Below are 12,035 nucleotides of genomic sequence, written 5' to 3'. Positions count from 1 at the left end.
AAGACAAAAATGAGGCTATTGCTTACATATAAGCAATGGTAACACTTTTATATTGAAGATGTTTTCAGCCTCTCATTTCTTAACTCATGTGATTTTATGTCTAGCCAGAAGTGCTGACAAATGCAATCTCTAGTAGGGCAGATTCAAGCCATTTTGGGGCTCATTGCAAAGCCATTTTACTGCCACATCCCCCAAGCTGTGATGCTCAAACTTCTCTCCTACCTAAATTTGTGTCCTAGTCTCCTATGCCATTCCAGCTGGAGGAAATACTCAGTTCTGTAGAAGTGGGGTGGAATAACAGCTATTGTGCCCAGAGCTGGGATGTGTTTGTATGGGGAACTAGGAGAAGAATGGATAGAGGTGTCAACTGCTCTTGGTGCCGTCTCTCTAGGGGTCTCAGCTTTCTTCTAACTAGTCCCCTTCAAGTTGCCTGCAATTAGACCAGTGCATAAACTCGGTTTAGGATAAGAGTCTATCAGCACTTAAACTCCAGCTCTTGCAGTCTTCTTTTATCAGTTTCTTAGTAGCAACCTGGCACAGGATTGTTACCTTTCTACTATCCTAGGCCTTTCTACCCCCTCCCTCTCTGTTCTCCCCCTGGGCTTGTTTTCTATATTGGTCACGGCTGTGGGCGAAGGCCTCCAGGATTTCAAATTCTGTCACCTGAGTGAGGGTGTGGTCAGGCTGATTGCCTGTAGCAGTGAAGAATTTCCTCTTTCTGCTGCCTAGGCTCAGTATAGGGCTTTGTAAACCCCATTACCAGAGGTTTCCTATTTCAAGAGGAGGAAAGGAAAACCCGAAATGTGCCCTAGCGAGGGCTTGTGATAAAGGAGAAGAAATAAGGCATTCAGGCTACTTCCACAAAGCTGCATTAGCCAGAAATTTTTCATCCTGCATTGGAGAGTCTGCACTACACTTCACACAAGCAGTTCTGCCTATCGTGGGCTTGGGACCCAATGACCCAGAAGTCCCATGGCAGCTCCTTGTTTGGTAACATTGTGTGAAACAGCCCCTGATCTCCACTGGTAGTTCACCTCCATTCACAGTGTGTTGAGGAGCTCTGTGCTCAGCACAACCCTTACCCACTTCACAGAAGGCCAAGCTCAGTAACTCCATGAGGCTCAGGGACAGGGCAGACCCCAAACTGTCTGTGAATCCCATTTTCCCACATGGTGAATCTGTGGACTGGTAGAGCTGTATCGACTATATACCATTAATGTTAATTTTATCTATTTCAATGATTCATCTAATTCTCATTAAAGTCGTCTTGGTCAATCCTCTGAGGATAATACATATGCTTCATCCCAGCTTTTGGATTCTGTTTTTAATGCTAGAAACTGAAATTTGATCGTATGAACTGGGCCAATAGTGACTGGATTTCCAGGTATGGTATAATTAGGTTCTATTTTAATTGGATTTCATTAGTCTCAAGGTACCTCTGTAACAGAATCTGCTAAGGATCGAAGTATTGTAGTGTTCATCTTGATGACTTCAGTCCTCTCATGGAGTTGACTGACATCTTACTTTAATAAAAGAAATGCAGCTTCCCAGAATGTTCAAGAGACAACTTTTTTCTTATTCTTTTGCATCTTGCATTGTCCAGTGTTTGCCTTGTTATGCTCAGCATTTTGTCCTTAAAGTTCTCTCTCTCTCTTTATCTTCCTCATGGCTCTAATGTCATTTACTCTGTTCCCCCTTCAGATGCTCCATTAATTTTCATTTGCTTCCTCAGCAGTCTAAAAGCCTGCAACATGCTGGGATGTATAAAAACAAATACACAGGGAGGCAGCTCCCCCCCCGCCCATTTCCTCAGTAGGGCATTGGGTTCTGATGTGCTATTCTGGGTGCTAGGTACATATCACAATGTATTGGAGTCCAGCAGATATGTAGCCTGCAGTGCTCTTGGGCAAGTCCCCATCTGTAAAGACAGGAATAAAGATGCTGACCTCCTCTGTAAAGTACTTTGAGATCTATGGATACAACGTGTTATATAAAACTTACGCATTATTCTTATTTTTAGCAGCATGAATGATTGCCTTGCCCCCCCATGTCAATTGCTCTTTCTTGATGTCCCTGAGCCGACGGAAGCAGTTCAGAAGGAAACAAGAACAGAAGCGGCTGGCTCTGTCCTCGCTGGGTTCCTCATTACGGTTGTGCTTCATGCAGATCTTGCTTTTTATTTATTGAAAATGGTACCAAAAAGTGTATTGAAATATTTCATTTACTAAAAAGCCACTTCAGTAAACTAAAACATTTCAGATTGTAGCTTAATACAAAAAAAATTGGGGCGGGGGAGATTAAAAAGCCATGACATTATGACAACCAAAAAGTGTTGACAGTGTTTATAATCTTTCACAAAAATATGTAGTTTTGGAAATGTCATTGCTTTATTTAAAACAATTGTTAAATGTTGACCAGCTCCAACTGTAATGCTGTGTTTGCACCTACCCTGTAGATAGATTATTTCATTCCACTGGGAATACCAGAGTGGAACTTTTGGCCTGTTTCAAAGCCCATTGAAGTCAGTAGAAAGACTCCTACTGACATCAACAGGCTTTGGACCAGGCCCTACAAATGAGAGATCACTGAAACACCAAGGAAAAAATAAGACATTTATTCTCTGAAAATCCTGAGGTCGCTTCTCAGGTTTTGCTGAGTTTTTTATTTTGACTTCATTAGAAATTAGCTTGAGTAGAAATGGAGTAAACACCTCAGGATTTGACCTTATCAGTGGAACTTCACTATAAACATGTTCAGTAAGCAGGTTATACTCAGGGCCGGCTCCAGACCCCAGCGCACCAAGCGCGTGCTTAGGGTGGCGCGCCGCGGGAGGGCGGCAGGCAGCTCCGATGGACGTCCCGCAGGCGTGCCTGCGGAGGGTCTGCTGGTTCCGCGGCTCCAGTGGACCTCCCGCAGGCACGTCTGCAGGAGGCCCACCGGAGCTGCGGGTCTGGCGACCGCCAGAGCACCCCCCGCAGCGTGCCACCCTGCTTGGGGTGGCGCAATTCCTAGAGCCGCCCCTGGTTGTACTGTAATTTCCCACAATATTGTTGTGGTGCAAGACACCAGATATTATTGTTACACATACTATTCTATTACCAAAAATTTTTCTTGTTATGTGAGCAAGTTTTTAGTCTCTGAAGAACTGCTGTATTTTTGTTTGTTATACAGTTATACTTTAAGAGAAACTGGGGCAGATAGCAGCATTTGTTCTCGGCTTTATTCTCTATATTTGGAAGAAGTTCTTGCTGGGAGAGATGGGGGTGGATGATTAGTAGCTTCCTGGGAACCAGGCCTGCAATTTCAGGAAAAGGGGATTACCTGCATGCTATTTGTGACTGCCTCTGTTCCAGGACTGGTGTTTGGATAGATAGAAAGGACGTTACAGCTGGACTCCACATCACTGATTTCTCCTCCAGTGCACAGCTTTACCTGCAAGGTTGTAGAATGGCAGAGGGACAACACTGGGGAGAGATGGAATATTAATGTAGGAAGCAGGGGCAACACTATCTACTTCATATATGAACCCAAAGCAAAATACAAATGTTATACACAAAAAGGGGTGTTATCCAAATTTCCATTTGGCCTCAATCCCACAGGAGCCACATTTCAAATTACCCAAATTATTTAGCTAAATCGGGGAGGGTTTGGATAACAGCTGAACAAGCGTCACTTTGCTGCAGCAGATTTATATTGTATTGCAAAAACAGAGTGCAGGAAGGTAAGTGGTTTCAGAGCAATTCCCAGATGATCTTTGTGTATATTGCAATCATTTTGCTGAGACGCCACTGAACAGGAAACTGAAATTCTTTAGGGATGTGGCCCAGTTCAGAAATAGCTGGGAAAAAACAACATGTCTGTTTATGTCCTCTATAGAGGTTTACTGAACTTAGCTTCTTCACAGGAGAAAACTAACAGCCATTGGCAGTAAATCCAGGGGGTTCCCCTTCTTTGCCATGCCAGAGATTGCTGTTAGTTACAATTTTTAAATTAATACATTTTAAAATTATTTTTGTCCGTGCAATGGTTGAGAAAGGTCCTTTGTTCATCCACCAACCACGTGCAGCAAAAGTATTGGTAGGGAAAACATCCAGCACAGCACTGTGCCAACATGCCTCAGCCCTGACTCGGATTGATGAGAGGATAATCCGTTCTCAGTGCCCATTGAATACTCCACCTCTCTGTTGAGACAACCAAAATCAGAGCCAATTCATTCCAGTTTTGGTTGTTTCTCTTGTAACCTGGCTACCTGTCCACTGGGCACAGAAATAACCTCACCAAATTACATTTCCTTTAGGCCACCAGACGGTAGCAACTTTCCATCACTCTTCATATGAGCTGGCCTTAGACTAGCTATCCAGGAGTGGAAGGCTCTGTATTCCGTTACAATCCCCAGAGCTATCCCATCCCCCAGTGATGTATATTTTAATGAAATATACATTAAATGTTCTTTTTGCAAATTAATTATATTATGGCAGGGGTCAGCAGATGGTGCCTTTGCTCATACGCTAAGAAAAAGAACCTGTAAGACTGTGTGTAAATATGTAGTCTTGGTTGAAATACTGGGTTGTTGGTTCTCTTGCAATTTCTTTTTGAGGGAGCTGTCACAGGCAGCAAGGGAGTTTGCTGTCTGCCATATTCCCTATAACTCTTCAGGTTGAGTTGCTCTCTGGGAAGTGACCATGGGTGTTGGGCGGGGATTAAAGAGGGGATGCCTATGTTCTATTTGTGACCTTCTCTGTTCACCTCTTCATTGTGTATGTACTAATTCAATACCCCAAAGCCCAAAACAAATAGATGCCCTCCTCCCCAATACTAATGAACTTTAACATTAAGTAATCAAGAACTCTGAAGTCATGAATTATACAGTTAAAATGAAACTCCAATCTTAACTCTGTTCTCTTGTGTTTATACCTTTAAAAAAATAGGCTTTCTATATATAATTTTAAATTATTTCCTTGTAACAGCCAATATGCTATAGGAATTTCTTATTCAATCTCATGTAGGACAAGTTATTTCACAGTATATAGTCGTCATTCATAGTTTTGTCGTCTCAGTGAAATTTACAAAACAAAGCAATTCTCTTCCATAGCATTCATCTCCGTCTCTGAATAATTCTAACCTATTGCTGCCAGGGTTGATTTTTATCCTTTGATCTTAAGGATAATCCTAAAGAACAATTTTTGTTTGTTTGTTTGTTTTGCTTTGCAACACACCAAACTGCAAGTATTTGGGGAAAAAAACAAAAAAATCCCAAGGATCATACCCACATGCTCTGTTACATTGCCTTTGTGCTCCCATTGCAAATTACTCAATATTTTGTGCCGCATAGGATGATAATAAGCTATTGGGTGAGGTACTGTCCTGTGTCTTAAGGTCCACAGAGAGTAGGGGGTAAGGGGCATTAAACTATCCTAGGATGTTTTGGATACTAGAGGGGTCCCTGGTACAACTTGGGCAGCCCAGGGGAAGCATCTAAACTGTGATTCCCGCAGGCTGACCACTGATCAGCAGCACTGTCCAGAATCTCCACAGTGTTACCTACAATCCTAGAAATGCAGTGCTGGAAAGAACCTCAAGAAGTCATTAAGTCCACTGAGGCAGGAGCAAATAAACATAGACAATCAATGACAGGTGTTTGTCCCACCTGTTTTTAAAGACCTCCAAGGATGGGGATTCCACAACCTCCATTGGAAGCCTTTGAGGATAGACCTCATTAGGGGGAGGGATAGCTCAGTGGTTTGAGCATTGGCCTGCTAAACCCAGGGTTGTGAGTTCAATCCTTGAGGGGGCCACTTAGGGAGCTGGGGCAAAAATTGGTCCTGCTAGTAAAGGCAGGGGGCTGGACTTGATGACCTTTCAAGGTCCCTTCCAGTTCTAGGAGATTGGTATATCTCCAATTATTACCTGTTCCCAAGCTAGAAAGTTTTTGTTAATATCTAACCTAAATGTCCCTTGCTGCAAATTAAGCTCATTATAGCTTGTCCTACCTGTAGAGGTTATGGAGAAGAATTGATCACTGTCCTTTTTATAACAGACTTCACCATATTTGAAGACTTATCAAGTCCCCCCTCAGTCTTTTCTCAAGACCAAACATGCTCAGGTTTTTTAACTTTTCATCATTTTTATTATTTTTGTTGCTCTTTTCTGGATTCTATTCAATTTGTCCACTTCCTTCCTAAAGTGTGGCTTCCAGAATTGGACATAGTACTTACTCCAGTGGAGACTTCACCACTGCTGCATGGAATGGAACAACTAACTCCATTACCTCTTATATACAACATTCCTGTTAATACACCCTAGAATATTAGCCTTTACGCAGCTACATCACATTGTTAACTCATATTCAATTTGTGATCCCCTGTAACTCCCAAATCCCTTTCAGCATTACTATTGCTTAGCCAGTTATTCCCAATTTTGTACTTTGCATTTGATTTTTCCTTCCTGGGTGAAGTACTTTGCACTTGTCTTTATTGAATTTTATCTGATTGTTTTCAGACCAAATTTCCAATTTGTCAAGATTGTTTTAAATTCTAATCCTGTCCTCCAAAGTGCTTACAACCCCATCCAGGTTGCTACAGATTTTATAAATATACTCTCCACTCCCTTATCCAAGTCATTAATGACTATATTGCATAGTAACAGACCTAGGACTGATCCTTGTGGGATCCCACAAGATATACACTCCCTGTTTTGACAGTTTTTAACTAGTTGTATACCCACCTTATAGTAACTTCATCTAGACTGCATTTCCCTATGAGAACATCATGCAGGAGTGCGTCAAAAGCCTTATTATAATCAAGTTATATCATGTCTACTGTTTCCTTCCTATCCAGTAGGCCAGTAACTCTATCAAATAAGAAATTTAGGTTGGTTTGTTCTTTACAAATCCATGTGGTCTATTCTTATAACTCTGTGATCCTCTAGATGCTTAGAAATTGTTTCATAATTTGTTCCAGTATCTTTACAAGTATTAAAGTTAGATTGACTGGTATATAATTTCCAGGTCCTCTTTTTAAAGATAGGTACTTTATTTGCCATTCTCCAGGAGCTCTTGAAGATCATTGCTAACAGTTCTGAGATTGTTTCAGCTGGTCCCTTAAGATGAGTTTCAGCAAGCCCTGCTGACTTGAATAGAATATCAGAGTTAGAAAGGACCTCAGGAGATTATCTAGTCCAACCCCCTGCTTAAAGCAGGACCAATCCCCAGACAGATTTTTACCCTAGTTCCTAAATGGACCCCTCAAGGATTGAACTCACAACGCTGAGCTTAACAGGCTAGTACTCAAACCACTGAGCTATTCCCTCCCCCAGCTAGTCTAATTTAGCTAAATATTCATTTACCTGTTCTTTTGCTATTCCAGCTTGCATTCCTTCCCCCTTTTTGTTAATGTTAATTGTGTTGAATATCTGGTTACCATTAATCTTTTAATAAGGCTGAAACAAAATAGGCTTTAGACATCTCAGCCTTCTTGATGTCATCAGTTATTAGCTCTTCTTCTATATTTCCTACACTTTCCTTCATCTTTCTCTTGCTCCTAATATATTAAAAGAAACTATTTGTGCTACCTTTTATGTCCCTTACTATGTATAACTTATTTTGTACCTTAGCCTTTCTACTTTTCTCCCTACATGCTTATACTAGTCTTTTGTTCTCCTCTGTGATGAGATGTCTACCCCACACTCACTTTGCAGGGTTTAATAAAGGCCAGATGGGTCAATTAACCAATTAGGAAGCTAATTAAGGAGGCTTAGCTGGGCAGGAATAGGCGGGGTTTAGGAGCTGAGAATAAGAGAGGCTGTTGAGAAAAAGGGAGGCATTCCTAGGAGAAAGGGAGTGTTGAGTGGAGACTGCAGGCTACAGTCATTTTTTTGGAAGGAGGCTTTGGAAACTGGTAGGTCCAGGATAAAAAGGGGAACCAGTACTAGGAAGAGCACTGAGGCCAGAGAGAAGCCCAGATTGCTGAGCTGAGGGTCTCTGGGTTGGAATCCAGAGAAGAGGGTGGGCCAGGGTTCCCCTACCAGTTACTGAGCAAGTGGCACTAGAGGTAGTGAGTGGGAAGATTGCCTAGGAATATTGAGAAGCTAAATCTTCCCTACAAGTGGGGGAGGGCACTGATAGTAATGTGGCTGCAGGGTTGAGCCACACAGAGGATGCTGTGGTTCCTGAGGCTGTGAGAGGGGCTGCAGATAGACATAGAGACAGACTGATGGTGTGTGAGCTGTGGATTGGAGGGGACATCAGCCTCAGCTAATCCTCAGAGTACCATGAGGAAATGCCAGCCCAATAGTGAGTGATGCACTCAGGACATCCTCCTTAGCAATTTGTCCATGTTTCCAATCTTTGTAGGATTCCTTTCTGACTTTCTTGTTGAAGCTCTGTGCTAACATGCTCATAGCATCTCCTTTACTCTGAGGCTTGGAAGGGTGTCCTCAGACTGTAACTGTCTTCAGTTCCTGCACCAAGGAAGTCCTATTCTGGTTAGGTCCAAGGTTTGGAAAGCCCCTTTTCTCTGCTTTAAACCATGTACTTGCCTTAAAGGTGCTAGAGCAGGAATGGTGCCAGCAGCCCAGGCCAATTTATCTGCAAATCTGGGCCTGGGAGAAAACACTAGCAATTCAGTGCCTGATCTAGCAAACATTTACCCACATGCTCAACTCCACACTCTCTAAATAGGAATAGTCCCACTGATATCAACAGGACTAATGTGTAAAGATGTTCATAAGCATTGGCAGGATTGAGCTACAGTGATTTTTTTTCCTCTTTAAAACAATAGCCAATGACACTTGAAATAAACTTCTTGATAAAGAGATCAAAGGTTATTGGTCAGATTCTCTGTCCCACCCTGGGTCCTTATCATAAATCTCTAAGCGGGATGAATAATCTAAAATAGATTTTTATTTTTATTTTTTTAAATAATGTACTTGAAAAATAATGTGAAATTTTAGAGAATAAATGAATGTTATTCAACCAGCATAGTGTGTAGACTTTTTTATTATTTTATTGCAGTATTATTTGTATATTCTTCTCTATTATTTAATCATTTATGTATTTGTATTACAGGAGCTCCTGGAGGCCGGGCCCCCATTGGGTAAAAGACTGTACGCACCCAGAACAAAAAGACCGTCAAAGATGCCCTCCAGCAACACGATCTTTGCAAATTTAACAAAGGTAAAGAGCATTTTGCCATATTATACATACAGTCTGGCTCTGAAAAGGTAACTTATCCTTCTCAAGATAAATGGTGAGATCACTACTTGCCCTATGTGCCTCCTCAGGGGAATAAGGGGGCATATGGGGTGCCATTAGTCCCCTGGATGGGCTACCTATATACTGGTAGCAGCACAGGAGGGGAGAGCAGTCGCCACAGGGCTGTGCAGGTGGGTGGGGAGTGGGTGGACAGGTATGGGAAGTGGGAGGAGCCTTGGCTCCACCTCCCTCACCATGGCAGCTATCATAACTGAGCCAATGTGGAGGAAGGAGAAATTAGCATCAAGTATAAGGCTGGATCAAATCACCTCCCACCTCAGAAGGAATCTTGGAGTCACAATATGGTCCATGGCTTACTCCTGGGACAACAAACTTTACTACTTACTTATGTTTGTGGCAAAGCGTGAATTTATCTCAACATGAAAACTGGGACCGTTTGTCCATGAAACCTTTTGTTTATCTGTTTTGTTTTGTTTTTTCCCTACCAGTGATACTCTCTCCTTTGTAAACTGACTGTGTCTTTTCCAGGCACTTATGTGCAGCTTAGTAAAGTCTTTCCAGCAGCTCATTATCAGACTTACTGTAAATCAATAGTGATTAGAATGTCTATTAGTTTGCTCAGATTATGACCAAGAGGCTTTCCTGGTTTAATTTAGATGCATACAACATATAGCATAGCAGCAAAAAATTCCTTAGAAAATCTATTTCTCTGAATTTGCCTGGCAGGAATTGCAATTGTGCATTCAAAATTATAAATATATGAATGGAACTGCAGCTTCAGCTTGCTCCACTTTTACATGGTACAGAAATAGCCCATGATACATGTGACCCAGAATGTGCATCCATTATAAATGAGTCCAACTCTGGCATGTCTGTCTGTACTTAAGTGCTTTTAAAACCTGTACCATATATCAAGGTGCACAAATGTACACCTCATCTTCATGTTTCTATAAACAGAACATATTGCTTCTATTAATGTAAATGAGAGTTTTATGTACGTGGTAGGATTGAGCCCTAAATTATTTTCAGGCCTGTTCTTCTACTTTCAGAATTTTTAAGTCAACCTCATAGTTTAATGAGATTCTTGTGAATTCCAGATTTAAAATATGAAGAATCAATGGCTTATAAGTTCTTCAGACTGATTTCTGAATAAACTATTCCTCTCTTTATACTACAGTGGTAGAAAATCAAACTCTCTTTATAACTGCTAACAAGCCGATCTCAGATACCTGGAACAACACCAGTAATTTTGATGGAGGCAGGTCAATTTTGCCTATTGTTTTTAAGTTGTTGCTCTTGGAAAAATAGCATGGTTTTGAAGTACAGATGAAATAAATAGTTAAAGGGAGTTAAACACTTCAGGGCAAAGTCACCCATGTAGATGAAAGCAGAAACTTCCACTGACTTCACTTTAATTTAAACTCTGCAACTTTTGCCCTTTCCTGTTGAGCACACAACAACCTATTGTATTAGACGAACAACACCTCACTTATAAGACAGACTAAACGCACAATGGATTTACACAGACTGGTGTAACTGAAAGGAGCAGGGGAAGATGGAGTGCTGTAGTTCCAGATTTTCAAGTACTCAATACCACAACCGGGGCCAGATTTTCAAAAGGGCCCCAAGGTCCTTTGAGCTCTTTTAAAACTCTGGCCACTTATTTTGGTGCCTAAATGGGAGTCAAGTCAAGTTCTCTTAGAAGTCCAACTCCAGCTCTGGCTGCTGAGCTCTTCTGACAATGGTTTCATTTCTCTCTCTGCCCTCCCCCTCCACACAATGTATACTGCAGATCATTTAATTTAATTCCAAGCCATTAGATGAATATTTGCCTTTGTACTGTTCACATACCATTCTGGTGACTCTCATAATTTGGCTAGTTGCAGTTCCTCTGAAACCCGAGAACGAAGCTCAGCATCCTCTTGCTGGTATTTAAATTCTAAGAAACAGTTTTTCTGTTCTTCTTTGAACTCTGCGGCTTTCAGCACAGCGGATCACTCCCCCCTGCTTCACTTTCTCTATGTTCAGGGCTTCTGTGATGATCTTGTCTGCTGGTGCGCCTCCTAAATGTGTATACTGTAATTAGAGTAAAGAAAAACCAAACAATTGAATACATGATTGATTTATAGGAATGAGTGTTTGCCATGTTAGCTGGTGTTAATTCTGGCCTGGTCTACACTAAGCGTTTAAACCGATTTTAGGAGCGTAAAACCGATTTAACGCCACACCCGTCCACACTGAGAGGCCCTTTATATCGATATAAAGGGCTCTTTAAACCGGTTTCTGTACTCCTCCCTAACGAGAGGAGTAGCGCTAGTATCGGAATTACCATATCGGATTAGGGTTAGTGTGGCCGCAGATCGACGGTATTGGCCTCCGGGTGGTATCCCACAGTGCACCACTGACCGCTCTGGACAGCAATCTGAACTCGGATGCAGTGGCCAGGTAGACAGGAAAAGCCCCGCGAACTTTTGAATATTTCCTGTTTACCCAGCGTGGAGCTCTGATCTGCACGTGTGGCGCTGCAGTTAAAAATCAAAATAAAGAAAGAGCTCCAGCATGGACCATGCGGATGTGATTGCTGTAAGGGCAGGCAAATCTGTTCTATCAGCGCTCCGTTACAGAAGACAAAATTCAAAATCATTTTTTAAAAATCTCCAAACAGACGCCATAGCAGGGACTCAGCGCACTGCTGCGTGACAAACGTAACGGAAAGCCAAAGAATCAAATGGACGCTCATGGACTGGAGGACTCAAGCTATCCCACAGTTCCTGCAGTCTCCGAAAAGCATTTGCATTCTTGGCTGAGCTCCAAATGCTTCTAG

General features: G+C 41.9%; 1 long non-coding RNA gene across 1 annotated transcript; it reads right to left on the bottom strand.

Moving 5' to 3' along the window:
• Nucleotides 1-1,442: 1,442 nt before the first annotated feature.
• LOC120405704 lies at nucleotides 1,443-11,167 on the bottom strand. The gene is made up of 3 exons (XR_005598791.1): nucleotides 11,063-11,167; nucleotides 3,322-3,464; nucleotides 1,443-1,918 (listed from the first exon to the last, which is right to left on the bottom strand). It is a non-coding gene; the product is annotated as an uncharacterized LOC120405704 (long non-coding RNA).
• Between the last annotated feature and the right edge of the window lie 868 nt (nucleotides 11,168-12,035).

Source organism: Mauremys reevesii, linkage group 5, assembly GCF_016161935.1.
Source record: "Mauremys reevesii isolate NIE-2019 linkage group 5, ASM1616193v1, whole genome shotgun sequence".
Lineage (NCBI taxonomy): Eukaryota > Metazoa > Chordata > Testudines > Geoemydidae > Mauremys > Mauremys reevesii.
This window is presented reverse-complemented; position numbering and strand designations above follow the sequence as displayed.